Source organism: Cibotium barometz, chromosome 25, assembly GCF_041138505.1.
Source record: "Cibotium barometz isolate CiBa-2024 chromosome 25, ASM4113850v1, whole genome shotgun sequence".
NCBI classification, from domain to species: Eukaryota; Viridiplantae; Streptophyta; class Polypodiopsida; order Cyatheales; family Cibotiaceae; genus Cibotium; species Cibotium barometz.
In genome coordinates this window covers 37,710,126-37,736,978 of record NC_141070.1, presented here as the reverse complement: position 1 = coordinate 37,736,978, position 26,853 = coordinate 37,710,126, and the positions used below count along the sequence as shown (strand labels likewise).

The 26,853-nt window shown below is 41.2% G+C and overlaps 1 long non-coding RNA gene across 2 annotated transcripts; it reads right to left on the bottom strand.

Moving 5' to 3' along the window:
- Nucleotides 1-6,828: 6,828 nt before the first annotated feature.
- LOC147624527 (uncharacterized) lies at nucleotides 6,829-12,759 on the bottom strand. 2 transcript variants are annotated; one of them, XR_015269107.1, is made up of 4 exons: nucleotides 12,601-12,759; nucleotides 12,254-12,515; nucleotides 7,271-12,078; nucleotides 6,829-7,079 (listed from the first exon to the last, which is right to left on the bottom strand). It is a non-coding gene; the product is annotated as an uncharacterized LOC147624527 (long non-coding RNA). The 2 variants fall into 2 exon arrangements; XR_015269106.1 differs by having other exon boundaries at nucleotides 6,829-12,078.
- Nucleotides 12,760-26,853: the final 14,094 nt, after the last annotated feature.

The window sequence follows — 26,853 nt, the reverse complement described above, 5'->3', positions numbered from 1 at the left end:
ACCATCAGGTGTACGAATGACCTCAATGCCTAGAAAGTAGTGCAGATCTCCCAAATCCTTCATGTCAAACTTCCTTTTGAGAAGACTTTTCACATGCTCAATCTCTTCCAAGTTGTCACCCCGAATAATAAGACCATCTACATAGATGATGATGATCACAATACCCTTATCACTCTTGTGCACATACAAAGAGTGATTTGCACCATATGAAAACCAATAGTGACAAGATACTCAGCAATCTTGTCATGCCATGCTTGTGGAGCTTGCTTCAACATATACAAGGCCTTATGAAGCTTACATACATACTCTAGATAACCTGTATCCTCAAAACCAGGTGGTTGATCCATATACACTTCTTCTTGCAAGTCACCATGCAAGAACATATTTTATACATCCATCTGATGTAAAAACTAGCCTTTATCTGCAATCATAGCTCTCACAGTTGCCATCTTTTGCAACCAAGGTAAGCGTCTCCTCATAATCAATCCCATGTGTCTACACATATCCTTTGGCTACCAATCTAGCCTTGTACTTGCTTATGCTACCATCAGTGTTATGTTTCACCTTATACACCCACTAACATCCAATAGCTTTCTTACTTTCAGGTAATGGCACCAAATCCTAAGTCTCATTTCCATACAATGCATCCATCTCCTCATCCATAGCTTTATCCAAATACACATTTCCAATAGCCTCATCAAAACATGTGGGCTCTACAATCTGCAGAACTTTTGCCATATAAGCATAGTGATGTGCCATATAACCATCATAAGTCAACCTCTCCATAAGGTTTTTGACTCTTCCAAATCTTCATAGCTTTGTATTCATGGCTTCCAAAGCCTTCTTTATAGTAGGTTTCCTCATTGCTGGAATCCCAAGCTCCTTATCATCAAGGCTCATCTCCGAGCCACTAGACTCTCCACTAACAAAAGAATGCCCTGCAAAAATATCAGGCATACCAAGGGGCTCAACCACTTTCTCTTTTCCTTTATGTGATGTACCAACTACATTTCCAAGATTGGTATTATGATGTAGTCTGCCACTCCATGGTCTATCAACAGACCCAACACAAGAGGACTCTCTAGGTCCACTCAATGACTGTGATTATTGACTTGCATTCTGTGCAATCACATTTCCAGTTACATTAACCCTGATAGCATCTTTTTCAGCAGCATACTAGCTACTCATTTTCATTAAACACAACATCTCTTCTTACCCTCAACTCACGCGTAGTAGGGTTATAGCATCTATATCCCTTTTGCTCAAGGGAATACCTAATAAACACACATTTTTTAATCTTTGGATCCAGCTTAGTACGCAACTCATTTGGCACATGCACATATGCAATGCATCCAAAAACTTTCAAGTGAGAGAAATCAGGTTTCTGGCCAGTAAACTTCTCCTCTGGCATTACATCATGTATGGCTGCAGTAGGAGTCCCGTTGTAGAAATAGCTTCAACCCAATAGCTATGTGGCATATTCTTCTCTGTCCATCAATGGTCGTGCTATCTCTACAATGTGCCTATTTTTTGTACAACAACTCCATTTTGCCATACGGAGTGTATCTACATGTAAATTGTCTCTGAATGCCATTCTTCCACAAGAAATCAGAGAACTCATTGGAGAAGTATTCTCCCCCTCCATTTGACCTTAGGCACTTCACATGCTTTCATGTCTGCTTTTCAGCCATCACTCTCTAAAATTCTAAAAATGAGTGAAAACTTCACTTTTCTCCTTCATGAAATACACCCACACTTTCCTTGTGTAGTCATCAATGAATGTTACCTAGTACACAGCCACCCAATAGACGTAGTTTTTTCAGGACCCCATACATCTGAATGCACCACATCTAGTACATTCCTGCTCACATTTCTATCATGTGGAAACACATGCTTTGTTTGCTTTCCAAATTGGCATGCTTCACATACTTTCTGCATACCATCAACTTTAAACTTAGGTAGCCCTGTCATGATTTCTTTAGTCTGCATAGACTTCATTCTTTGCACATTTACATGTCTAATTCTCTTATGCCAAATGTATGTATCTACAACAACTCCTAATCCATTTGCAAACATTGTAGCACTCACTTTAGGCATATTTACATTAAGTGTAAACATTTTGCCCACTATGTTTCCGTTTGCAACCAACTTGCACTTATCTTTAAAGTATTCTACATAACAACCATCAGGGTTAAACCGAACCTGTAAACCCTTCTCAATCATCTGGCCAACAGAAACCAAATTCTTTGTAATGTTCAGAATATGAAGTACATCTACAAGGTACTTCACCTTACCATCATACAATGGCACAGCTCCAACATGGAAAATCGGATGAGCAGTGTTATTCCCTGTTTCAACAAAACCTGGTCATTCAAGACTCTTCATTTCCTTGAACCATTCACCACATGACTTGTCATGTGGTTCGAAGCACCTGAATCAAGATACCATACATCATCCTTACATGTTGCTACATTATTTCCAAACATAGCATTAGCTACATGTTGCATAACAAACAACCTCTCATTATCCTCATTATTTCTACTAGATGACACATAGTTATTTTGTTGCACTTTTGGCATTTCACATGTCATTTGGCTTATAGCAATCTACCTGCACATGTCCAGGCTTACCACAATAAAAATAGCCTCATGTCTTATGCTTCCTTTGCCAATTACCATGACCTCTTTGACTCCCCCAACCTCTAAATTGGCCTCTTTCACCTGTGTGGTGGTGGTGTTGTGGTGATTCATGAAACTTTTTGTCACGAAGGCTGTAACGCCTATGACCGACGGCAGACCGGATGGCCATGTCCGGGGTTCAGTGGGAGAGGACGCCCATGCGGAGTCATGGGCGGCCATGCTAGTGTGGACGGCAAGCCACACACTATATAGCCTGGGAAATCAGAGGTAATCCTCATTCTTCCTCTATGGCTGGGTGGTGAGCCAGAGGCCGTCCCCTCCTGTGGTAGCGCCCGTAGCGACGTTAGAGGTATCTAACACTTTTGTTGTTGTGATGTTGACCATAATTCTGATTACATGTTCGGCCACCACCTTGGCCACGTCCACGATCTCTACCTCGTCCTCTACGTGAACTTGTGTAGAAGGCCTGCTCCTTTGAACTGTTTTTGTTTGTGAAGACTGTTGGTCTTCACCCAAATTCTTCTCTTTCAATGATCAGCATTGACACCAAATGTGTAAAGTTAAGAATGTTCTCTCGAGTTTGAATAGACGTCTTGAATGCCTTGTATTGTGGCCCAAGACCACATAGACATCTTCTACCTTATCATCATCAACAACAAAAACACCAATAGATGCAAGGGATTCCACAATGCTCTTGATCTTCAAGACATAATCATTCACAGACATGTTTTTATTCTCCATAATATGAAGCTCATTCTTTAACTGAATCTTTTGTGCCTTGGTGTTAGTTTCATACAGCTTCACCAAGGTGTCCCATGCCTCCTTGGGTGACTTGGCATCCTGTATATGCCCAATCATGGTGTCCTGTATGCTAATAGAAAGCCAATACATGACTTTCTTTGCTCCTTGATTCCAATCCTTGTATTCTTTTATATCTATAGCAGTTGGATTACTCTCCGGTATCTCTGGTGCCTCCTTATGTTCACCTTCAATGTAGTCCCAATAGCTTTTTTTCCATCAAAAATTTTGTCAATCTAAACCTCGAAGCATGGAATTTGTTCTTTTTCATCATTTGATATCTTGTCTACAACACAATCTCACAAAAAACAACACTCTTGTTTGACCGACCTGCACACAAACTATTGTATTCTTTGCAATGGTACTATGCTACACCCAAACTGTCACAACTAGTGACCTCAACTTGCATACATACACCCAATAGCATGTAATACCTCTTTGTAGTATGCACACAGTGTTTGCATAGCCAATCACCTTTCCTGCAGTACCAAAAATAGAATTCTGCAGAGAATTGAAACTTACTTTGTAGTGCCCGTGCCTACGAATTGAAAAACGGAGGTCTAGACGCGCCGGAAACGTATTTTCAGCTTGAAAAATGATGTCCAAAGGTCCAAAAGATAGTATAGTTGCCCTTAAGCTCGGCTCCCATGAAGAAAGCTCCTCAATCAGAGTTCATTTACTGGTGCCTCCTGAAGAGCTCTTGACAATGGTGTAGTAGCCAACTCAAAGGGGGAAGAGTAGGTGAAGCTCTTACCCTCGTACTGCTTCCTGTGCTTATCTTGCTTGCCGCTCAGCTTCTTAGCGTGAACCAGAGGCTCTGATACCATGAAAAGATGCAAGGGAGAAGGGATCTTGAGCTCTTATTGCAAGCGCACACACACACACACACACATACACACACACACACACACACAAAAACCCTAGAAGAGAACACACAAGGTGAGGCTAAAAATTGATCTTTTTCTTCTTCACAACAAAAGGATTCTAAAACGAAAGATAAGAAAAATACAACATAAGTACTAAAGTACTATATGCATGTAGTCCATAATAATGTGAACATGCTAAGTGAAGTGTATACTAGTTGGTGTAGTCCAGATGTAGAATCTGTGAGTGACGAAGATATGTTGGTACTAGCTACCAAACCCGCCAGTGATGTAAATGTTGAATGGTCATGAAGGTACCTCATGAGTGTCAGCTCATGTTGGCCTTGACATCTCAACAAAGAATGTATAGATGAAGGCTATATTTAGAGTTCTGAAATTTTCCTTAATCACAAGTATCAAGGTGATGAACCACAATTGGCCTTTCCCATTAAAGAATATGTGTACCTTGTTAGGGTAGTAAAGGTGTTATAGAGTGTGGAGTTTGAGCAACAACAGAGAATATTGGGGCTCATTGTTGTTGGCAACGAACTATACTAAGTCATGGAGGGAAAAGGAGATTAGGACTCATTGTGGTTGGCAAAAAGAACTATACTAAGTCATGGAGGGAAAAGGAGATTAGGACTCATTGTGGTTGACAAAGGACTAGTCACATGAGGAGAAAAGAGTCACCAAGGGTGAAGCCTGGTGGCATTTGGAGACATATCTTGGAGACATATCATGCGTCCAATGCATAGCATATGTGATTGGGACTTGTACTCGAGGCACAGACCTCAAGGATTGGTAGATTTCAATTATTAGGGATTCAATTCCATCAAGGGCATGTTTAATCCCCGTGGGTTGGCCATCGCTTGCATTGTGTTGAATGCAACTTGTGATGAGGCTAGTAGCCAATCCTTAAAAGTAGACACTATTTTTGGGTTTTATATTTTTTAATTGTTGAAATTTTATAAATTTTGGGTTTTATAATTTGTATAGGTTTTTTAAACGTTCTAGATGTTTTTGTTATTTTTTAAATGTTCGCTTAATCGTATAAGAGGAGGGTAATTTGCATGCAAATAGCTAATTAAGGGAAGAGAAAGTGTTAGACAATCCAATTTATGTCTCAAAGATGACCAAAAGTAAGCACAAGTGCTTAAGAATGCACACGACTATTTGAATTTGAGATAGTTTAGCTCTCTTTGTTTCTATGGTTTGAATTTGAGAATTTGGCTCCCTTTTTTTCTACGCAAGTATGCACTCAAAGAGGGATCATGGGTGCACGTGCATGCATTATGGAATCCCTAAGTTAGGCCTAAGCATGGCCAAGTAGCCCATCTTTCCTTGCTCAACATCTCCAAACTGTGTGTACAACCAAAATGTTCAAATCTGTGGAGAAAAAAGCTATCAGAAGAGCACCATCCCAATTGTATTCTTATGTGAAGAAGCATACTTAACATTTAAGTTTCTAAAAAGGATTAAGTATCAAAATATGGAAATTTTCTATGTGAATACTTTGCGTAAGACTTTAGGTTTTAAAAATAAAAAAATTCAGAAGATAAGCCCCTCTAGTCTTTTGAGAGAAATATTTTATCTTGCCTCCCGAAGTCCAATTTAAGGGGGTGTCTCCACATATTCTAAGCTTGTGGAGAGTATCTTCCCACTTCTCCAAAGCTTCTTCCTGGGTACTCTTGCACTTATAATTCCCTTTATAGTTTTTCATGACATGATAAACTCGTACACCATCAAGAATTGGCAATATATATCGTGAAAAACTATGGCATGAAAAACTCATTATTATGGGATTAACATAATCTTTCACTAATATTCTACATAAAAAAGAAAAGATAAATACATTAAATGAATGTATGATTAAGCTATGAAACAATAGTGTCCAAATCTACAACTTGGATGGAGCTTGTAATACTACGACGTAATACTTATAGCGATTCTCGCTCCATGAACGTGTGGTAGCAAGCTAGGATAAAATGCTCATGAATGTTCTTCACGTATGTATTATGAGATTAAGAATTATATAAGAAATATGCCACTTATTAGCCTTGAACACCCCGTCAATCATAGAAAGAATGTATATAATATTACATCTTAATGGTGGGGAAACAAGGTTTTGCCTCTCTTATAATGGCAAGTGGATACAACTTTGCCCTCGATGTTTGGAATTTCTAAAGAGACTTCTTGTGTAAGTAATTGAAGTATTGAGTTTTTTTGCCATATATTTGTATCTATACATACCCTAGATTATTAATTATTTAACAATAGTATTCATATAGCTATAAATATCCATATGAAATAGTATTGATCATTGTGATTGGAGCAATTATATTTCAGTTCACTTCATCATCGCCACACCACACCATAAGCGCAGATTCTATGATAAATTGCTTGTCACAATAAAGCCGCATCATAGCCTAAGCACGCACTCTATGACAAATTTGCCATCAATGATAGGCAAGCATAGCAAATGTTGTTTTACAAAATCTTATCACATATTATCATTAAATATACACAAAATGACATCATCAACCTAAAACATGTTCGATAACGGATTCCCCAAGATATTATCCTTCTCAATGCCCTCATCTTGCCCAGGCAACATGCACTCTGTACTAAACTCTCTGAGATGGGCATCAAAAACGGTAGTGTCATAATCGACACAAAAAAATGTTGTCCCATCTCTCTACAAACAACGCGAAGTCCTTCGCATCCTGCAAATATATCATTAACACATTCCCCTTCCACAGTGAAGGTGGAAATCAACCATCTGTAAAAAGAACTCAAATATGATATCGGCATGCATACTATAAAAAACGACTAATACACATATAGCATAATAATATTCCGTCAACCTATTCCATTGCTTGGATTTGCAATTGCAAGAATCTTACATAGAAATAAAACATCAATTTATGTCTGCATGATCACACAAAGACAATTGAAGGAGGCAATTATCACCTTATAGGCACGTTCTTTAAATGTCCTTTCCACCTTCGCTATCGCTGCACTCTTCCTATCTTGATAGAGGCATCAATGGTCGTGTCTCTAGTAATCTCTTCAAGCTCTTTCTCCACAAAAGCATCAAACTCACTCAACCAATTCAAATACACAAGAAGTTCTTTACTTAATCATAAAGAAACCTTGGGGCATTGTAATGTGAAGAAGACTTACTTCCTTTGTGTTAGCTGACACCTCTAGATGCTCATACCACTCTCACCACACAAGAATCCAACCTTATAAGCACTTAGCTGGACAATAGCTGACTCATGGTTACCACAGAAACACCATCAGAACAACCCTTCTAACTCCTGACTACTCTACTGATGACAGCTCCCAGACTATCAAACCAGGCTCCCAAGTACTTCACACCCACTCAAACACATCAAGGCAAGCCCTCTATACCCACAGCTGAAAGTTCTAATGCTTAACTGATTCAATTTGACTCTATCCTCACCTTTGAAGATGACTGACTCAGTTTTGACACAACAAACAATAGATTTGTCCTCACAGGGGTTTCCTCCTCCATTATCTCAACCACCTCCAGCACAACTAAAGCTCCATGGCACAATAACTCATCAACATCCACCTTTGATTGTCCTCCCACCTCAGCACTAACCTCGAAAATCTCTGACCATCTACCAAAAAGCCTCTCCTGGCCTCAACTAACAACCTGCTGACCACATTCACTTCCAATAGACACAAAAATGCTCAGATTCTGCCTCCAAATGTCTCCACTAGTTCCAAGTCACAGATCCTCTAGGATCCTCAGTTGTCCTCTATCATCAGTAGACTTGATATACAACACCCTAGGACCTTTCTAGACACTATGCCGACCCTTTTCTAACCCTCTGACTGAACCTATCCAAATTCTGCCTCAGCAGTCTGACATAGAACCGATTGACTCAGAAGCCGTAAACTGAAATAGAAATCCTCTCCAAATATCCTCTAACACCCACAGGCCCTTAGGAACTTCTAAACTTGAAGGGATATCATATTACAAGTACTCTGCTGACTGAAGCTGACACACAGCTGCCTTCAAACCGGTTGTATCCGACCAAATCTATTGAACTGACCCAGCTAATGTAGATTTTCACTCCTCTATGTCCACCAACACTTCTATACCCTCCTTAGGACACTCAAACCAAGCATGGATCCAACCTGTTGGACTCTCAGCTGACAACTGCTGACTCACAACAACTACCACAAAAACCACTCAGACCTCTATCCTTTTGACTGCTGATAGCTAACAACCCCCAGACTATCAGACTAGTCACACAAGCACTTCTCCCAACAAGTACCAACAAGCTAGGGAAATCCCCCTACATTATCAGCTAATCATTCTGATGTTTGTCTGACCAAATTCACTCCTAGCCATAGTTGCCAGGCGTTTCAGAAACGGCAGGTATGAAACGGGTTTCATACGTTTTGAAACGTTTCATAAAAGGTAAGAAACGGGTACAAAAAGGTTTCATACAAAATAGAAAAAACATGTATATTTTTTACTTGAAATATGGAAAAGAAAAAACTCTTGACATAACTTATAAGAGACCACATTGAATTCATTTCAATAAAAACAAAATACATGTAAGATATGATGATATCACAAATCACGTGGGTGATCACTGATGACTAAACAGAAATCAAAAGGATCACCACGTGGGTGATGAGTCATGACTCAAAATCCAAGATCAAAATAAATAGCATGTCCAAAGTTCAAACTAAATAACATGTCCAAATAAAATGATACTGGCAGCAGCTGCTAGCTACTATCTGCATCCTCATCTGCATCCTCATGCTCATCCTCATCTGCATCTTCTGCCTTTGCAGCCTCACTCTCAAGGTCACTGCCGGTAGCCGAGTCCTCAAATGCCTCATCCTCTAGAGGTGCAGGTGCACCACTAGTACTAGCCTCTCGAGAAGATCGTGTAGTGCGAGCCGGAGCCATGATCTCCTCATAGAGCATAGAATAGATGTCTCTCTCCTCCTGAGGAATGTCGGGAATCTCCTTGCACTTCATGATATCAATCTTATCTGGATTCACTTGGCGAGGCTCAATGGGATGACCCTTTTGTTCTAGCAATCAGAGATTGCAATGACAAAAGACAAGTCTCTCCAATTGTGCTGAGGAGAGTCTATTTCTCTTTTTCGTGTGAAAAAGAGCCCATGTACTCCAGTTTCTCTCACAAGACCCTGAACTGCAATCCTGGGAGAGAACTCTCAATGCAATCCGTCTCTACATTGTACCAAAAATAAAAATAAAAAAAAATGGGATGATGAAAAAAACGCGTTTCGTACAGGACGAAACGTTTCGAAACGTTTCGTACGTTTCGAACCTGTATGAAACGCGTTTCTATGCAACTGTGCTCCTAGCTGACACAAAAATGCTCAGATTTTGCCTATGAATGTCTCCACTAGTTCCTAGTTAGAAACAAATCCTCCAAGATCCTTATTTGTCCTCCATCATCAGCTGACCCTGACATACACAACCCCAAGACCTTCCTAGACACTATGCCGACCCTCTTCTGACCCTCTGATTGAACCTATCCAAATTTTTCCTCAGCAGTCAGACACAAAACTGACTGACTCAGAAGCCTTAACTAAAACAGAAACCCTCTCCAAATGTCCTTTGACACCCACAGGCCCTCAGGCACTTCTAAACTTGAAGGAATCTCATATTACAGGCACTTTGCTGACTGCAACTAACACACAGCTACCTCTGAACTGGTTGTACCCGACCAAACCTACTGAACTAACCCAACTGATGTAGATTTTCACTCCTTTGCATCTACTGACACTTCTATACCCCCAGGACACTCAAACCAAGCATGGATCCAGCCTGTTGGACACTCATTTAACAACTGCTGCCTCACAGCTGCCCCACAGAAACCACTTAGACCTCTATTCTTCTGACTTTAATGACAGCCCCCCAGATTGTCAGACCAGTCTCACAAGCACTTCTCCGAAGCACCAACAACCTAGGGCAAGCCCCCTACATCGTCATATGATCATTATGATGTCCAGCTGACACAGAACTAGTCCTAGTCCTGTACCTCTTCAACTGGCTATTTTCGCACTTTTCCTATCAGTGATAGAGGCATCAATGGTTGTGTCTCTAGAAATTTCCTCAAGCTCTTTCTCCATAGAAGCATCAAACTAACTCTACCAATTCAAATACACAAGAAGTTCTTTACTTAATCACAAAGCAACCTTTCCAAGTTTAAAAAGATGAAGATTACCTTCCAAACTAGCTAGGCCAATGTAGCCGTTAGGGCACTGTACCATGAGCCCTTTGAGCCACCTGTCTTCTACTCACATGCGAGCTCAACCTCAATGCAATGTCAATCTTCTACTAGTAGACCCCTTAATAGGGACTCTTTCTTGGTATGACATGCATCCATGTTGGGATGATGCATGTGACACGGCATCATCTTTTAGCTCTTTGGCAATGTTTGTTGCATGTAGGTTAGAAATTTTGTTATGGCTATGTAGGGATCGTTTAAGGAGATATGAATTGTAGTTGAATTGATCCCAATAATTAAAACAAAATAAATGAACTCTTTGGAAAGAGGCTTTGCTACTGAGTTTACCCTTCATATGACATCAATAATGCATGTCTTCAAATTATTTCAACAATCGACAATCGAACTACAGATACAAGCCTTGTATTGAATTCTTCAAGCCTCGGGATCCATATAGGGTAGTTGTCTTGTTTTGAAATTGTTGCCTCCATTTTTGAGCTTACACTTTGAACTTGTGCAATTCCTCAACCTCCTGCTTAGAAGTTGGATTGTGAGTGAGTAAGTGAGTGAGTTTGTGTGTGCGCGCGCGTGTGCGTGAGGGGGGGAGAGAGAGAGAGAGAGAGAGAGAGAGAGAGAGAAGAGTTGATTGAGAGAGAGAAAGAGAGAGAGAGAGAGAGAGTGTGTGTGTGTGTGTGTGTGTGTGTGTGTGTGAGAGGGAGAGGGAGACTATAATATTTTTATACATGTGTGTGTGTAGGAGCTTGGTAATCATTAAAAAAAATGGGGAGGCAGGTCAATAGTGTCGGCGCTATCACCCTCCCTACCCCCTTTAAAAAAAAAACAAACAAACAAATGTATCTCCCCTTCGCTTTCTCTCTCCCTTGTCTTTCGCTTCCTCTCTCTCTTCCTTCCTTACATGCCAAAAACAATTAGATAAAAAGAAGCCATGTTCTCATATTATCTTTGGTGGTGGCGGGCCAACCACTTTCATTGGATTTTATCCCTTATATTGAGAGAAAGTACATTCGAGAAAACCTATGTAGCCATGGACTCACTATAGGTCTGGCCAAGGTTCTGCTAACTACCCATACCAATGCTAACACATGGTACTACCGTAACTTGCTTTCTATGCTCGCTTCGCTTGTGCCTCCTTTGCTTTCTCTATGCATTCCTGATACAATCACCTTTATAAAAAAAAACAAGTATTGGTTTTTTTGGGGGGGTTTTGGCTTGAGCTTTTGTTTGGGTTTACGACTCACAGCCACGTACAAACACGAGGCTGAGTGGACACATGCACACTCTGTTTATCTATGAATACATGCACATGCATGTTCATGGCACATAAATTGAACAAGCAAATTTCAAAGAAGATTCCAAGCCTGGTCCTGAGTAATCAAAGCAGCCATTGGAGGTCCATTCAAGCTCATCAATCATGAAGGGAAGGAGGTTACCGAATAAGATTTCAAGGGTAATTGGACTTTGGTGTACTTTGCATTCACACACTGTCTGGACATCTTCCCGGATGAGCTGCAAAAAATGGTCACGACGGTCATTGATGTCATAGGTACTCTTTTACTTCATTTACAAACAGCCATGTCCTCCCTTGAAAAACCAAATAGAAACGTAGACATAACCTCCCTAGAAAAATCAAACCACAGATGTATCTTCAAAACTGATGCAAAATTGAACTGCATATACATACCCTCCATTGCAAAAGCAGTTGCCTGTGAACCGATTTTTATCTCAGCGCATGCAATGATGGTCTCCCCAGTGCGCTGATGGCCTCCCCTATTTGACTTAGCACACGCACATGATGACTGTGAGCCGTGATGCTCCTCCAAACAATTCCCGTGATATATATGTATGATAATAAGCAAATTTATCTCCCCACCATCACTGCTACGGTCTCCCCTTTGTGCTGATGGCCTCCCGGTTGCACTCAAAATACTTCAAGTTTGAAGCAACTACACTTCAATGCACATTTATAAAGACTTTTGCAAGAAAGCATGGTATGCAAAAAAGAATAGATGAAATAGCAAGCTAGTGTACCTAGCCACTCCCTCCCCAGTTTTTGTCTCAGCGCGTGCACTGATGCAAAATCAAGCTGATGCGGTCTCCCTTTTGCAATGATGGCCTCCCCGTTGTTGCGTTGATGTGGCGCACGCGCTGATGACTTTCAGCCTCAACTTGAGAGAAGAAGCTCACAGGGCAAAGGAGAGAACAACAAACCCTAGCTCGAACTACATATAGTGTTAAATATTAAAATATTAAAATATTAAAATATCAAATGTTATAATGTTACAATGTAAAATGCTAAATGTTAAATGTTAAATGTTAAAATATTAAAAATGTTAAACGAGCAACAAAAAGCTAAATGTTAAATGTTAAAATATTAAAAATAAGCAGTAAAATGTTAAATACTAACAATATTATAAAAAATGGTCTAGATGAGATATATGTTAAAATAATAGAAAAAATTGAGCACCGTCTAGGCTTGTTAGAACTATTAAAGTTTTTCATTTAATATAACAATCATGGTTAGAACATGTGTACACGTTATAGAAGAATGAGAGAATTGTGATAGAATATTTGGTGGTTGTGATTTTTAATTGCTTTTGGTAGTTTGGCAGGCTTGTTTATGATTTATCTGCTCCAATATTTAATAAGAATACAAATCGTACATTGAATTAGGTGGTCATACATAGGAATATTATATTACTAGATTATGTAAGCAGAGATAGCAGATCCATCAACCATGTACGCGTCAGTGAGTGACAATAGTACAGGAGATGATGTTAGCAATGATTTCCCTCAATATCCTCTAAATATCATGGGGGATAAAGGTAAGCAAGCTCAAATTCACAAGCCTGATGGGAGAAAAGCATTATCCCTATTTTGCTCAAGCAAAAGGCAACTACTACCCTACTAAGAGAGTACATAACCAAGTTTTTTTAATGAAAATTTGGTTTTTGAGTTTACCCCTCCTAATGAGAGAGTAGACAATAAAATGGATTCAATGCCAACACAAGTATGATGGACATGTTTGGACAAAGCCACATACTACTAATATGGCTCTACCAAACATCAAGGTAAGAATAAGTCATTGCATTGGACACCTTGAGTGTCCTGAACCATGGGATATACAATTACGCTTTCTTCAAAGGATTTTTGACTAAAAGAGTTGATCGAGGTACTAGAACAGAAGAAGGAAACAATTGTACCCATTGCTAAGAAAAAGTCTATTATATAGACACTTGTGATTACTTTGTATACTATGTGATGCCTGATGATCGATCATATATAAGGTTGATGGTGTATGTTGGAGAGCATAAGCATTCTGTTCAGCCAGGTGTTCTTAAGTCTTCATTGGATGACACTCGAGAAATTGGTATATGATGACGTTGTTAGAATGGATAGGCAGGCAAGTCCCAAGAAGATCACTCGTTGCATGGATGTTTTTGACTGCACTATTACAAGTTCAGAAGAATAGTGTCCAACACCAAGAAAAAGTTACAACCAATTGAAAGTGTCTTTGATGCAATTATGTTCCTTCAAAGACGTATGGCTTATCCTTTTATTCATGGTAGTATATTTTTTGGCCAAGGACAAGATGACGAACGATGCTTTCTATTCAAGATGTCAACAAAAGGCTTTGCTTTTGGCGTGGACTTGGTAAATAGAATGCGTCAAGATGGTAATGGAGACCTAAAATATGATTGGGTCATATTTGATCACACCCATAGAATCCCAGATTGGTATACCATGGGAGCTCATGTTTATGTGCCAAGGTTGGTACATTTTTCCTTTAATTCTAGAGTGGATGTTAATATAAATTCATTGGCAACTCTAATGTTATCTATTTATTTTTAACATCAATAGTGCTAGAATGATGATGACAATCTCTACACCATGGAGAAACATGGATTCCCAAAAGCTAACTTTTACGGCTTTATGGATGATGAAGCTCAAGAAAATTGGTTAGCAGTCAGAGCTGTCTTTAATAATGGGCACACAATGAATGAAATGTCAGTGCGGGAGACATCATGCCTCTTCCATTGGAAGCAGAGGTTGAATGAGCACACCAAGAAGTATATCACACCGTTATACTGGCAAGAACACAAAACAATGTGCGACAAATGGAGACTTTGTGAAAACAAAGAAGAGGCTTCCAAGGTCAGCGAGGAACTTTGCAATGCATGGAGAAATGGTATGGCCTTGGACGAGCGCATTCCAGCATTGGACTCTTGGCTTGCATGGTGAGAGGCACGAATTGCCTATTGGAGAAACTTCATGAGTGCGGTACGCCAACACCAAAAAAAAATTCCATAGTCATACCATAAGGCAAAAGTTCATTTATGATTTGGTCTTTCCATGGTTCAACAAGCAAAGAGGAAGAGACCATGACGTCCTGTACAAACCCGGCTAAGAGTGTCCATGGTAGCTGGTTCGCACAAGAAAAGGGTACAAGTCTAAAATTTCCTTGTATGATGCATGTGTCTCTAACATGGTCAATGCAATATTGCAAAGCCTGAAAGAACATGCTATACAATTGGGTCAGCATGTTGGGTCAGGCCCCATCTTGGATACATTGGGTGATAGGATAACAAAGAAGGCAACACCATCTCATGCATTTTGCAAAAGATTCAAGATGCAACTACATAGAAGTTCAAAGGTCACTGAGTGAAGGTCGGAGAAGGGTCGGAAGAAGGTCAACAGAGGGACTAAGAAGGTCCTGGGGTTGAGAATATAAGGTTAGATGATGTTGGAGGACATCAAAAACTGCAGGATAATTTTCTGTCTGGGGACTAGTAGAGGCATTTGGAGTTAGAATTTGAAGGGTTCTATGTCAACTAGAGTGGTATCTAGTCAGCTGGATATGTCAGTTGTGGTCAGAAGAGACTCTGAAATGGAAGATGAGAGGTTTTGGAGGTCAGAGCTGACCTAGGAGGATAGCTGAAGGAGGCAGCTAGACTAGATAGGGAGGTTGGGAGGCTGTTGAAGTGTCCAACTTAGACAGCTGAGGTAAGAGGGCAAGTGAAGGTCTAATTAGTGCCCTGGGAGTTGGGATTTTAGTGTCCCCCAATTCTGATCCCATTGTGTTCTCTTCTTGTTGTGTGCTTGAAGATGGTGTAGTAGAGGCCATCACCCAGCCACCACACACCGTGAATGAGAAAATAGATTTAGAAAAGCTCACCAAATTAGCAAAAAAGCTCACTGTAGGAAGCTCACCAAAAATATCCCCTGTATTCTAGGAAATGTAATGTGTGAGTACAATGTACAGTGTTGGTGTATATGAATCTCAAATGTATATAGAGATCCTTACAATGAGAGATGCTTACAATGAGATGAGCATTGAACTCATGCTACAATTTCATATCATTAACCAACTTAGCATGGACTTATGCTTCCTTCCATTGTCCATCATAGCTCCCAAACATCAAAACCACAACCAATAACCACAAATCATGCCAAATATGAGTATATTGCCATCAACTTCTTCATGCATATAAGTCTAACAACATTCCAAGGCATTAAATGAGTGTAGAAGCTTTGATGAATGCCCTCTCAACTCAGTGAAATCACAATCGCACGTAGATGGCCACCATGAATGATTCCATAAGCATGTAAATGGCTTCAGTATGCAAGCCAAAGCATCAATGGTGCATCCATAGCATGTATTAGCATTTAACACATCATTACTTATACAATTGGAAATCCATAAGCTTGAAATTCCTTCCAATAATGCCACAATAAGGCCAATCTTGGCCAAATGTCCAAAATGAAAGCCTATGCAAGCATTATGGCATAAGCAATGCTTTCAATAGCCTTAATGAGTTCCCAATGGTAAGAGGGAATGGCCAATTTTTTAGAAACTAGGGTTTCTTCTTGAAGAAATCCCGTATTTCCATTTTGAATCTTGCAAGAAATCAACCAAGGAATCAAGATTTGGCAATAGCAACTCACCAATGGTCCTTAGGCATCCATCCCCAATGCTTGGAGTTGATGAAGATTTCCCTCTCTTTGTGTTGATTTCTGAAGCATTATTCTCTAGTTTGTCCACTTCAAGAGAGCTCTAAAATCTCCAGGATCTTCAAGAAATGCACCAAGAATGTTCCATTTGATCTCCCAAAACCATTGCTAAAGTGAAGAAGCCAACAAACCTTGCATCTAGCAATTTGTTGAAGGCAAAGCAAGTTCCTCCCAGGTTGAAAATCATCCCCATCCCTCTGGGAGTTTTGGAAGAGAAGAACACACCAACTAGACTCACAAATGTGCCCTAAAGCTAGTATGATGTGCATGATGGATATTGAACACCTTAGAAGCTTGAGATCACCATTTCTAGGTTTCTTGAACACATGGAAAGAGGGAGAAAATCAGAGAATCCACACCTCAAAAATACCTCAAATGGTCCTCTATGTGTTGCTAAGAATTTTTCGACCACCAAAGGCCCAACGTTATGTTTATAAATAGCTACTGTGTGATGAACCCTAGCCATGGGAAGCTTAAGGAAAAGTGGAAGAGAAGATAGAAACCTAATTATCAAAAAATTAACACTAATCACTCTCGCTTAGTTCAAATTTAGTCCACAACCTTTTAAAAATTTATTCCTATGCTCAGATTTGATCCAAGAACCATAGTCTCACCAAAAATTGGCAAAAATCAATGGAACCATGGATCAAAACACAAGAGCTCTAATACCAATTGAAATGGAGTGACCATAAGCTAAGATTTAGGATAAATCATTATATTGATTAACATGTAATTAGCAAAAATCATGCATAATGCCAGATTTAGCTTTTCACCAAAGCATGAAAATGATCTTCCATAAACCAAAGTATGGTAGCTCTAGGCTCCAACATACATTCCAAAAGGCATATGATCAAAAAGATACAAATGAAGATCCATAAGCCCCTTTTATAGTTGAGCCCATGCCTACTTTATTACAAACTGGGTCAACCATGCAATAGCACCCCAAGTCATATAGAAAGGATCACTGCTCAATCTGCCCAAGATCTGAGTTGAATTTTTAGAGTCCTCTTATGCTGGAAATCTTTATAATTTAGTTGTTGATCCAAAAGTGACTGGCTTTGACTCTTAGCTTGCTCTTCTAAAAAAATGTAGTTGTATATGAGCTCTAGTATAATTAATTTATTTCCTACTTCTAGCTCCTGCTGACCTTGAGAGGATATCTATCTATTGTTGGGTGCCATGGCCATAAAGCAAGACACAGTTGTTTTTTAGGCTAACAATTGTAGTAAAAAACCTCATCTATTTTCTCATCAATGATGGATAATTGGAAAGACCCTAATTAGCAATCGGAAGAGGAATGGAAAACAGGGTAATAATAAAATCCTCATGTAATCATTAGAGAGAAAAAGATGTGGGAAAGACTAGGAAATTGTGATTAGCTAGAGCAAAGGGAACATGCCTAGAATTTGAAGGCCTTGATACCAAGGGGATTTTATCCTTAAAGGGTTTTAAAAAATACTTAATTGCAAAGGAAAGAGAGATTTTTTAAAAAAGGTAGTCCATTGTTCCAATCTCTTCACAAATAAATGGAGGTTCAATATGAGCCATTCAAATAAAACTATGGGGGGGGGGGTTGTTTGAATTCAAGGACTGAGGGCTATATCTTTGAAGGGTTTGAGTTGATGGGAGATAAGACCTCCCTTTGAATAATTGATGGTGGAGGGCTAGTTGAACAAAGATGGGCTAAGTTTAGCTCTGGCACACTAGTCATTTCATGCCCTTAAACCAACTCTATTTACCTCTACCAACAACTAGAAAAGTAAAAAGTTAAGAAAAACTTACAAAATGCCAAAGGCGTACAATGTTTATATTGTACACAAAGGAACGTGCAATCATTTTCAATAGCAAAAAATGAAGTAAAAAATATGCAACTAAGTCCTTTAAATCCATGACATTCAATAGTTTTTGTAGAACAATCTTGGCCCTTAACAATGTAACAAAGAAAAAAAAATCAAAGTGAACAGTTGTGATACATACCAATAAAAAGGAGTGCCATTAGATTAGATATATTAGTATATATATACTAGTAGACTTGGATGGAATGCATTGCCTAACAACTTTGCATGCTCCTTGGTTGCATGCCATATATATATGTATATGTATATGTATATATATATATATATATATATATATATATATATATATATATATATATATATATATATATATATGTTTGTGTGTACACACACACACACACACACACACACACATGTATGTATGTATGTATGTATGTATGTATGTATGTATGTATGTATAGATAGATAGATAGAGAGAGAGAGAGAGAGTCTATCGTTGGATGGCAGTCAATGCCTAATCACCACCACCTACAGGGCAAATCTGTTGGGGGTAAAGGCGCCTCCGCATAGCCGCCCGTGTATTACTACACTGACATTACCCGCACCTGCACACTGCAGGCGGTGGGCGCCCATCACTGTCACTTCATTCTTTATTCTTTCAGTGACATTTGAATAAAGGGAAGGCCGGTCACACATTGTGACTGTTGGAGTTCCCACATTTGGTGTCTCTCTCTCTCTTGCTCTTGCTCCATCCCGCCATAGCTCTCACCTCCGTGCTCTCTTGTTCGATCCTTCTCACCTTTCAACTGGTATCAGAGCTTGGCTCTTTGAGGTCTTGAGCGTGGTCGGGCACTCCAGCATTCATTCGAATCCCTACACGATTGGTCTTCAGTCTTGGCAGCCATAGCCATACCTTCGAGCTTCGGGTCGGTCTCATCCTTCTCGGGCACGCATTGGGCCTTCTTGGGCAACCTCAGGGCATTCATCCACAGGTACTGGAGCTTCTTTTCATTGTTTTACTTCAGTTCACAGGGTTTGAAGAGCAGGGCAGCCATAGCCATCTCTCATTTATGGAGTATGGGCTGCTTCTATCAATCATCTGCCTTGCTTGAAGGCTTCATTGGGACCCCCTTGAGTCCCTCTACCTTCCAAACCCCTTTGCCTTGACCTTGTGGAGCCCCAAGCTCCCATTTTCAGCTTGCGCCATATCCAGGTCTGTTTTCAATAGCAACAAAAACATGGCTTCATCTCCAGCTTCTCCAGGCCATTGGCACTTCACAAAGGCTTCATTTGATGCATCGGAACATGCTTGGAGCTTGGCATTGAAGGTTTGATCACTTGGCATTGGATTTGGACTGATTTACCTCAGTTCCAGAACTTTCATAATAGTCCATAGACATTTATAGACATTGTTACATCAGCATAGATGTTTATGCTTGGTTGGCCCTAGTTGTTGATGCCATTTGATACCCGAATCATGCCCGGATGTTATGGGAAGCTATGCATATGATATGCCATTTATTTGGTGCTGATTTTGGCCCTGTTTATGCTCAGTTTAGCAGTGATTTTACTGCTGTAATACACCAGGGCTGAAGCTATTTGACTAACTTTATCTATTGCCTATTGGTCTCGGGTGCCTCCCGAGACCGAGTGATGCCTATGACTATTTGGATGCAAATGGAGGTTGGCAAATGTCTTGGATGGTTCCGGAATGCCTATTGAGCTTCGATTGAGCTCCGTATCGAGTGGCCTTTGATCGACTTTGGTCTATTGTCGTATGCTTTTGTGACATTGGTTATACCTATGGTCTATGCTTGACCCGTTGGTACATGCTTTGGAGCATATGTCAGAGATGCATGCTACATACATTGTTTGAGTTTCTTTGCCACTTGGAGCTTCAGTTGGGCTTGTACTTGGATACTTTGGAGCCTCTTTTGGATGATTATTGGCTTGTCAGAGATTGACTTGGGTTCGTACATATGTACTTGGATGCTATCAGAGATGCTTGACCGCTTACATGCTCTTCATGCTCGGTTGATGTATGGTCTTGGATACTTGATCACTGGCGCAGTTACATGCCTTCTGTGAGCATTGATGCTTGATTGCCTACCGACTTTTGTGCCAGTGGGAGAGGTTATGCCTATTGTCATTGGCCATACCTAGAGCTTGCGGGTCCGTGTCACTTGAGATTTGAGATTGGGATCTCACTATGTATGATGCTTGGTTGATGCTACTCGAGCTGATTTGGATCCGTCTTCATTGAGCAGACACAGACTCCTTTGACATACTTGGGTGTTGGTTCATGTATTTTGACTGTCATATGCCTATGCTATGCCAGCTTGATGCCGGTTTTGGATTTGGCAGTCATTGATTGACTTTGGATCTTCATTTGCTCACTGTTAGCTCTCTTTTACCTACTGCTGTAGGTTATTACAGCAAGCTGTTTGCTTTGGACTGACATGCATTTATCATGCTGCTGAATCACTTTCATTTGGTGTACTTTCACTAGTACTTGGTGGACAGCAGCATTGATCACTTGTACCTTGTCGTTTGATTTGGTGGCATTTTGGGCTGTTTACAGCAGTATACAGCAAGCAGTTTTGACAGTCTGCACTGTTTCCAGCTTGCATTATGGCTAGTTCTTCCACTGATAATGCTATATTCAACATCACTAAGTTGGATGGTACGAACTATGGCTATTGGAAAAGCCAAATATGGCAAGTGTTGGTATAGAAATCGCAGGTTAAACCACTGAGATTGAGTGGGCAGCAGCCCACAACGATGACTAATGAGCAATGGCTTGAGATTGATGAATTGTGCAAGTCCACTATCATATTCTCATTCACAGAACAGGTACACTACAATGTAGTTGAGGAACCACAGAGTGCATGGGATCTTTGGGAGAAAATCAAGAACTTGTATGATAAGAAAAGTCCTGCTTACCTGATGTACTGGTTAAAACAGCTTATGGATCTCTGCATGAAGGAGAATGTGACTATGTCTGCTCATTTGAGCCAGTTCCATGCTATCCTAAAACATTTGGTTTCGCAGGGCATTGATTTTAAGGAGGATGTGACTCCCTTGTTCTTGCTTGGCACTCTTAATGACTCTTGGGATATCTTTCGTACTCCTTTGTGTGCTTCAGCTGCTACACTTAAGCTATCTAATGTTGAGAGTGCTCTTCTTTAGGAAGAGATAAATAGAAAGAATTTGGATGCCTCACGTGTCTCTCATGCACTGACAGTTAGAGGCAAGAATGATGGAAATGCAAAGAATGGCAGTGGTAGTAACCGTGGATGGGATTCTCAGAGATCCCGCTCCAAGTCTTGTGGGAAATCACGCAGTAAATCCCGTGGCAGGAATGCAAATGTTACATGCCATCATTGTGGGAAATTAGGCCACAATGTCATGAACTGCGCAATGAAAGGCGCAAAGAAAAGGGGAAAGAGAAAGTGCAGGAGAAGACCTCTGATCGCAGTATTGTACCTACAAAGTCCAGTGTTAAGATTGAGGAAATTAATGTTATGCAGCCCAGGGACTCTGATGGAGATTATATTCTTGCAGCCTCTTCATGTGATGCCTCACAGATGAGTGACACTCACTCTATGTATGCACAGTGTTGGCTTTTGGATTCGGGTGCGTCCTTCCATGTGACACCTCGCAGAGAGTGGTTTCATATACATACCGCACTGTTCCTGGTTTTGTGCGTCTTGGTGATGACACGTCCCTCTGACAGCACTTTTATTATGCATGATGTACTCCATGTACCTACATTGACCCACAGTCTTATGTCAGCTGGACAGCTTGATGATGTAGGATACCATGTGTCTTTTCGGGACTCTGCATGGAAAATTACTCGTGGCAGGCTTGTACTTGCAAGAGGTGCCAAGTCTGGCAACCTCTACCCCTTGGTTGTATCTGGTTCTACTCTTGATCGTGTTTTGTCTGTGGGTTCTATCCCACATGTATCTTTGTGGCATGCCCATTTGGGGCACATGTCTCTTAAAGGAATGAAAATGCTTAGTGCTTTGCAGTACTTACTGCCTTTTGACTACTCGCATTTTGATTCATGTGATCATTGTTTATATGGCAGGCAGACTAGGAACTCGCATAAGAAGCCTGGTATGTCACGCATGGGTGAGCCATTGGCTCTTGTGCATTCTGATGTTTGTGAACAGCCATGTCAGTCACTAGGGGGTGCGACGTACTTCGTTACATTTATTGATGACTTTTCACGAAAGGTTTGGGCTTATCCCATAAACCAGAAGTCTGATGTCTTGGCAGTATTTCAGCGTTGGCTTGCTTTAGCAGAGAACCAATCTGGGCATAGGCTGAAATGCCTAAGGACAGCAGATAATGGGGGTGAATATGTCTCACGTACTTTTGAGCAGTTTTGTGATGAGCGGGGTATTAAGCGTCAGTTGACCGCCCCTTACACCCCTCCCCAGAATGGTATGGCTGAGCGCACGAATAGGACTATCTAGGAGAGGGTACGCAGTATGCTTAGCCATGCAGGCTTACCACAACATTTTTGGGCTGAGGCAGTTACGACTGCAGTGCATATCATTAATCGATCGCCTTGCAGTGGCATTGACTTCCAGGTTGCAGACGAGGTATGGACAGGAAAGCCTCCCACTTATACTCATTTGCATGTCTTTGGATGTGAGGCATTTTGCCATGTGCCCAAGGACAAGCGCAATAATCTGGATCCTAAAAGTGTGAAATGCATATTCCTTGGCTATGGAGATGCAGGTGAGATGGGATATCGTCTCTGGGGATCCGCAGGCGCGGAAGGTCATTCGTAGCCATGATGTTGTGTTCCATGAGGACAAAATGCATAGGCAGCCTGAGAAGGTAGTGGAGATATGCAGGGTTATCTTTCAGGAGGAGCCGCCTGCTCCCGTACAGCCAGCTGGACAACCTGCACAGCAACAGTTGGTACTCATATCCAGGATGTTAGACATGATGTTGGACAGGCAGCACAGCCTGCAGTGAGGCGTTCTACTAGAGATAGACGCCCTCCTGATCGCTTTGAGCCCTCTATGCAATGTCTTGGTTACAGATGCAGGAGAGCCTCTCACCTATGATGAGGCTATGCGTAGGGGTGACAACCACTCCTGGGAGAGGGCTATGCAGTCTGAGATAGATTCATTGCATAAGAATCATACTTGGGATTTGGTTTCCTGCCTAGTGGCAAGAAGGCTCTGCCATGCAAGTGGGTGTACAAATTGAAAAGTACCCCTGGACACCCCAGGCCCGCATACAAGGCTAGATTGGTAGCAAAGGGTTTTAAGCAGGAGCATGGTGTTGACTTTGATGAGGTCTTCTCTCCTATGGTTAAGATGACCACCCTGCGCTTAGTCTTGGCTTTGGTTGCACAGCTTGACTCAGATGGATGTCAAGATGGCATTTTTACATGGGGACTTACATGATGAGATTTACATGGAGCAACCTAAGGGCTTTGCAGAGCCTGGCAGGGAACACTTAGTGTGCAAATTAAAGAAAAGCCTTTATGGCTTGAAGCAGGCACCTAGGGAATGGTATCATAAGTTCGATGCATTTATGCAATCATAGGGCTATAGCCGTAGTGCTATGGATCCGTGCTTGTACACGAAGAAAGCCCATGATGGATCTTTATTGATTTTGGTACTCTATGTGGATGACATGCTTTTGGCAGGGAAAGCTCATGATGAGCTAGATGCTCTAAGGCTCAGCTCAAGAAGAGCTTTGAGATGAAAGATCTGGGACAGGCCTCTCATATTCTTGGTATGCGCATTACGCGTGATAGGCATCAGGGACTACTCTATCTATCATAGAGAGAGTACATTCATAAAGTCCTTGAGCGCTTTCGTATGCAGGATGTAAAGCCTATTGGCTGTCCATTGCCTCCTCATGTGAAGGTATCACACAGGCCGATTTCTGCAGACAGATGAGCAGAGGGCCGAGATGGCCAAGATTCCCTATGCATCAGCAGTGGGAAGTCTTATGTATGCCATGATAGCCACCCGTCCAGGTATTGCTTTTGCAGTTGGTGTTGTGGCACGTTATATGGCTACACCTGGCAAGAGGCATTGGGATGCCGTGAAGGGTATCATGAGGTACCTAAAGGGCACTGCTGATATGTGCATATGTTATGGCAGCCAGGATACAGGAGTCATGGGATACACTAACTCTGACTATGCAGGACATGCAGATAGTAGGAAGTCCACCTCTGGCTATGTGTTCACTTTTGCTGGAGGTGCTGTTTCATGGATGTCCAGGGTGCATAAATGCACGGCCCTTTCTACAGAGGCCGAGTATGTTGCAGCCCCACTGAGGCTTGCAAGGAGGCCATTTGGTTGGGTCGTTTGGTTGCTGACCTTGGTATTGCAAATGCTATCCCTACACTGCATTCGGATTCTATGAGTGCTATCCAGTTAGCACTACACTGCATTCGGATTCTATGAGTGCTATCCATTTGGTTGGGTCGTTTGGTTGCTGACCTTGGTATTGCAAATGCTATCCCTACACTGCATTCGGATTCTATGAGTGCTATTCATTCGGATTCTATGAGTGCTATCCAGTTAGCCAAGAATCCGGTCTTCCATGCAAAGACAAAACACATTGAGGTGCGGTATCACTTCATTCGTGAGGTCATTGAGGACAAGTCTATTGACCTTGTCAAGATCTCAAAAATGACCAGAATCCTGCAGACCTGCTCACGAAAAGCCTCTCAACAGAGCGCTTTGCCTTCCTTAGGAAGTTGATGGGCGTTGGATGAGATGATGTCTTTCCTCATCCTCTTGTATCTATGCACATGTTGTACTATCTTTTCTTTTTTTCTTCTCACTCCTCACTGAGGCAGATTCGCCTTTAAGTGGGAGGTTGTTGTTGGGGGTAAAGGCGCCTCCGCCTAGCCGCCCGTGTATTACTACACTGACAGTACCCGCACCTGCACACTGCAGGCAGTGGTGCCCATTACTGTCACTTCATTCTTTATTCTTTCAGTGACATTTGAATAAAGGGAAGGCCGGTCACACATTGTGACTGTTGGAGTTCCCACATTTGGTGTCTCTCTCTCTCTTGCTCTTACTCCATCCTGCCATAGCTCTCACCTCCGTGCTCTCTTGTTCGATCCTTCTCACCTTTCAAAATCGTCATATTCAATACTCGTCGGTAAGGCCAATCTCCACCATCCATGTGGCAAGAAGCCCTATCTCGCCCTCCTCAAAACTCACCATTTCGAATGCAATTATCTCATGTCCTCCTTAAATCTTCTTGACTAGGCTTTCCTACACACAAAGAGAGCAATTAACATCAGTAAACCACCTTCTAGAGGGAGAGGGAGACAGAGAAAGAAATAAAGAAATAAGAGAGCAATATTATATTACTGTTTTACGAAAGACAAAGGGTTGAGACCAAAAAATGTTGCATTTGATTTATGAGTAAACTATATGTCAACAATATGAAAAACAAAATGGCTATTGAAAGAAAAACGGTGTGTGATGTATCATCCTCTCCTATGACTCTATAGAGGGATTCATTGTCCACCAACTATGGAGGATTGGTGGTAGACTTAATGAGTAGAAGGTCTGGAGATCTTGGTCCAAGAGCATTTGGCTCTCTAAGATCCTCTGCCAACAAGCCATGGGCCTAGGATATACTTACTCTATAGAGTTTCCTGACTTTCCCCTAGTCCATCTATCCTGGTGGACTATATGGGTTGAGTGTCAATTGGGATCCTTTGGTGGACTACTATGGGTTGAGTGTCAATTGGGGTCCTTTGGTGATGATGCCCAAAGAAGCTCGTGATGGGATATATGGCATCTTGCCTCTGCCAATTGTGTCGGTAATATATACGCGTGATTAATCAACTCTAGAAAGTATAGTCCCATGCATCTCTGATCTTTGTAATGCATCACCTATGATAGAGGTTCAAAACCCTCCCTAAAGAGGTAGTGAAAGCGCCCCGGTATTTGGTAGTAAATTGGGCATCTAAGCATGTAGTTCTTTGTAACTCTATTTCCCTAGTGCTACATAGCTTGCATATATAACCATCCCATGGAATGCCTCTTCTTCCTTGCTTCAACCTAAAGATGATGTGATGACACCCTCGGCTAGCCCATGGTAATCCTCATGGAATGAGACATGTGTTTGCGGAAATACCAACCCTCTCAACGAATACATCCTCAGTGACATGTTTGTGGAGATAATAGACCCTCTCAATGAATCCATCCTCACTACCCTGTGTTTGTGGAGATAATAGACCCTCTCAATGAATCCATCCTCACTACCCTGTGTTTGTGGAGATAATAGACCCTCTCAACAATGAATCCATCCTCAATGACCCTCAAAAAATGTTTTTTCTAGAACTAGAGCTATAAGGAAAGGTCAATCATGGATACCCATGTCCAATTGGTGTGAAGCCGAGTTAGATCCAAGCTCATGATGTCGTTGATCTCCTAACATGAGGGGGGAATCTCGGTGACGATACTCA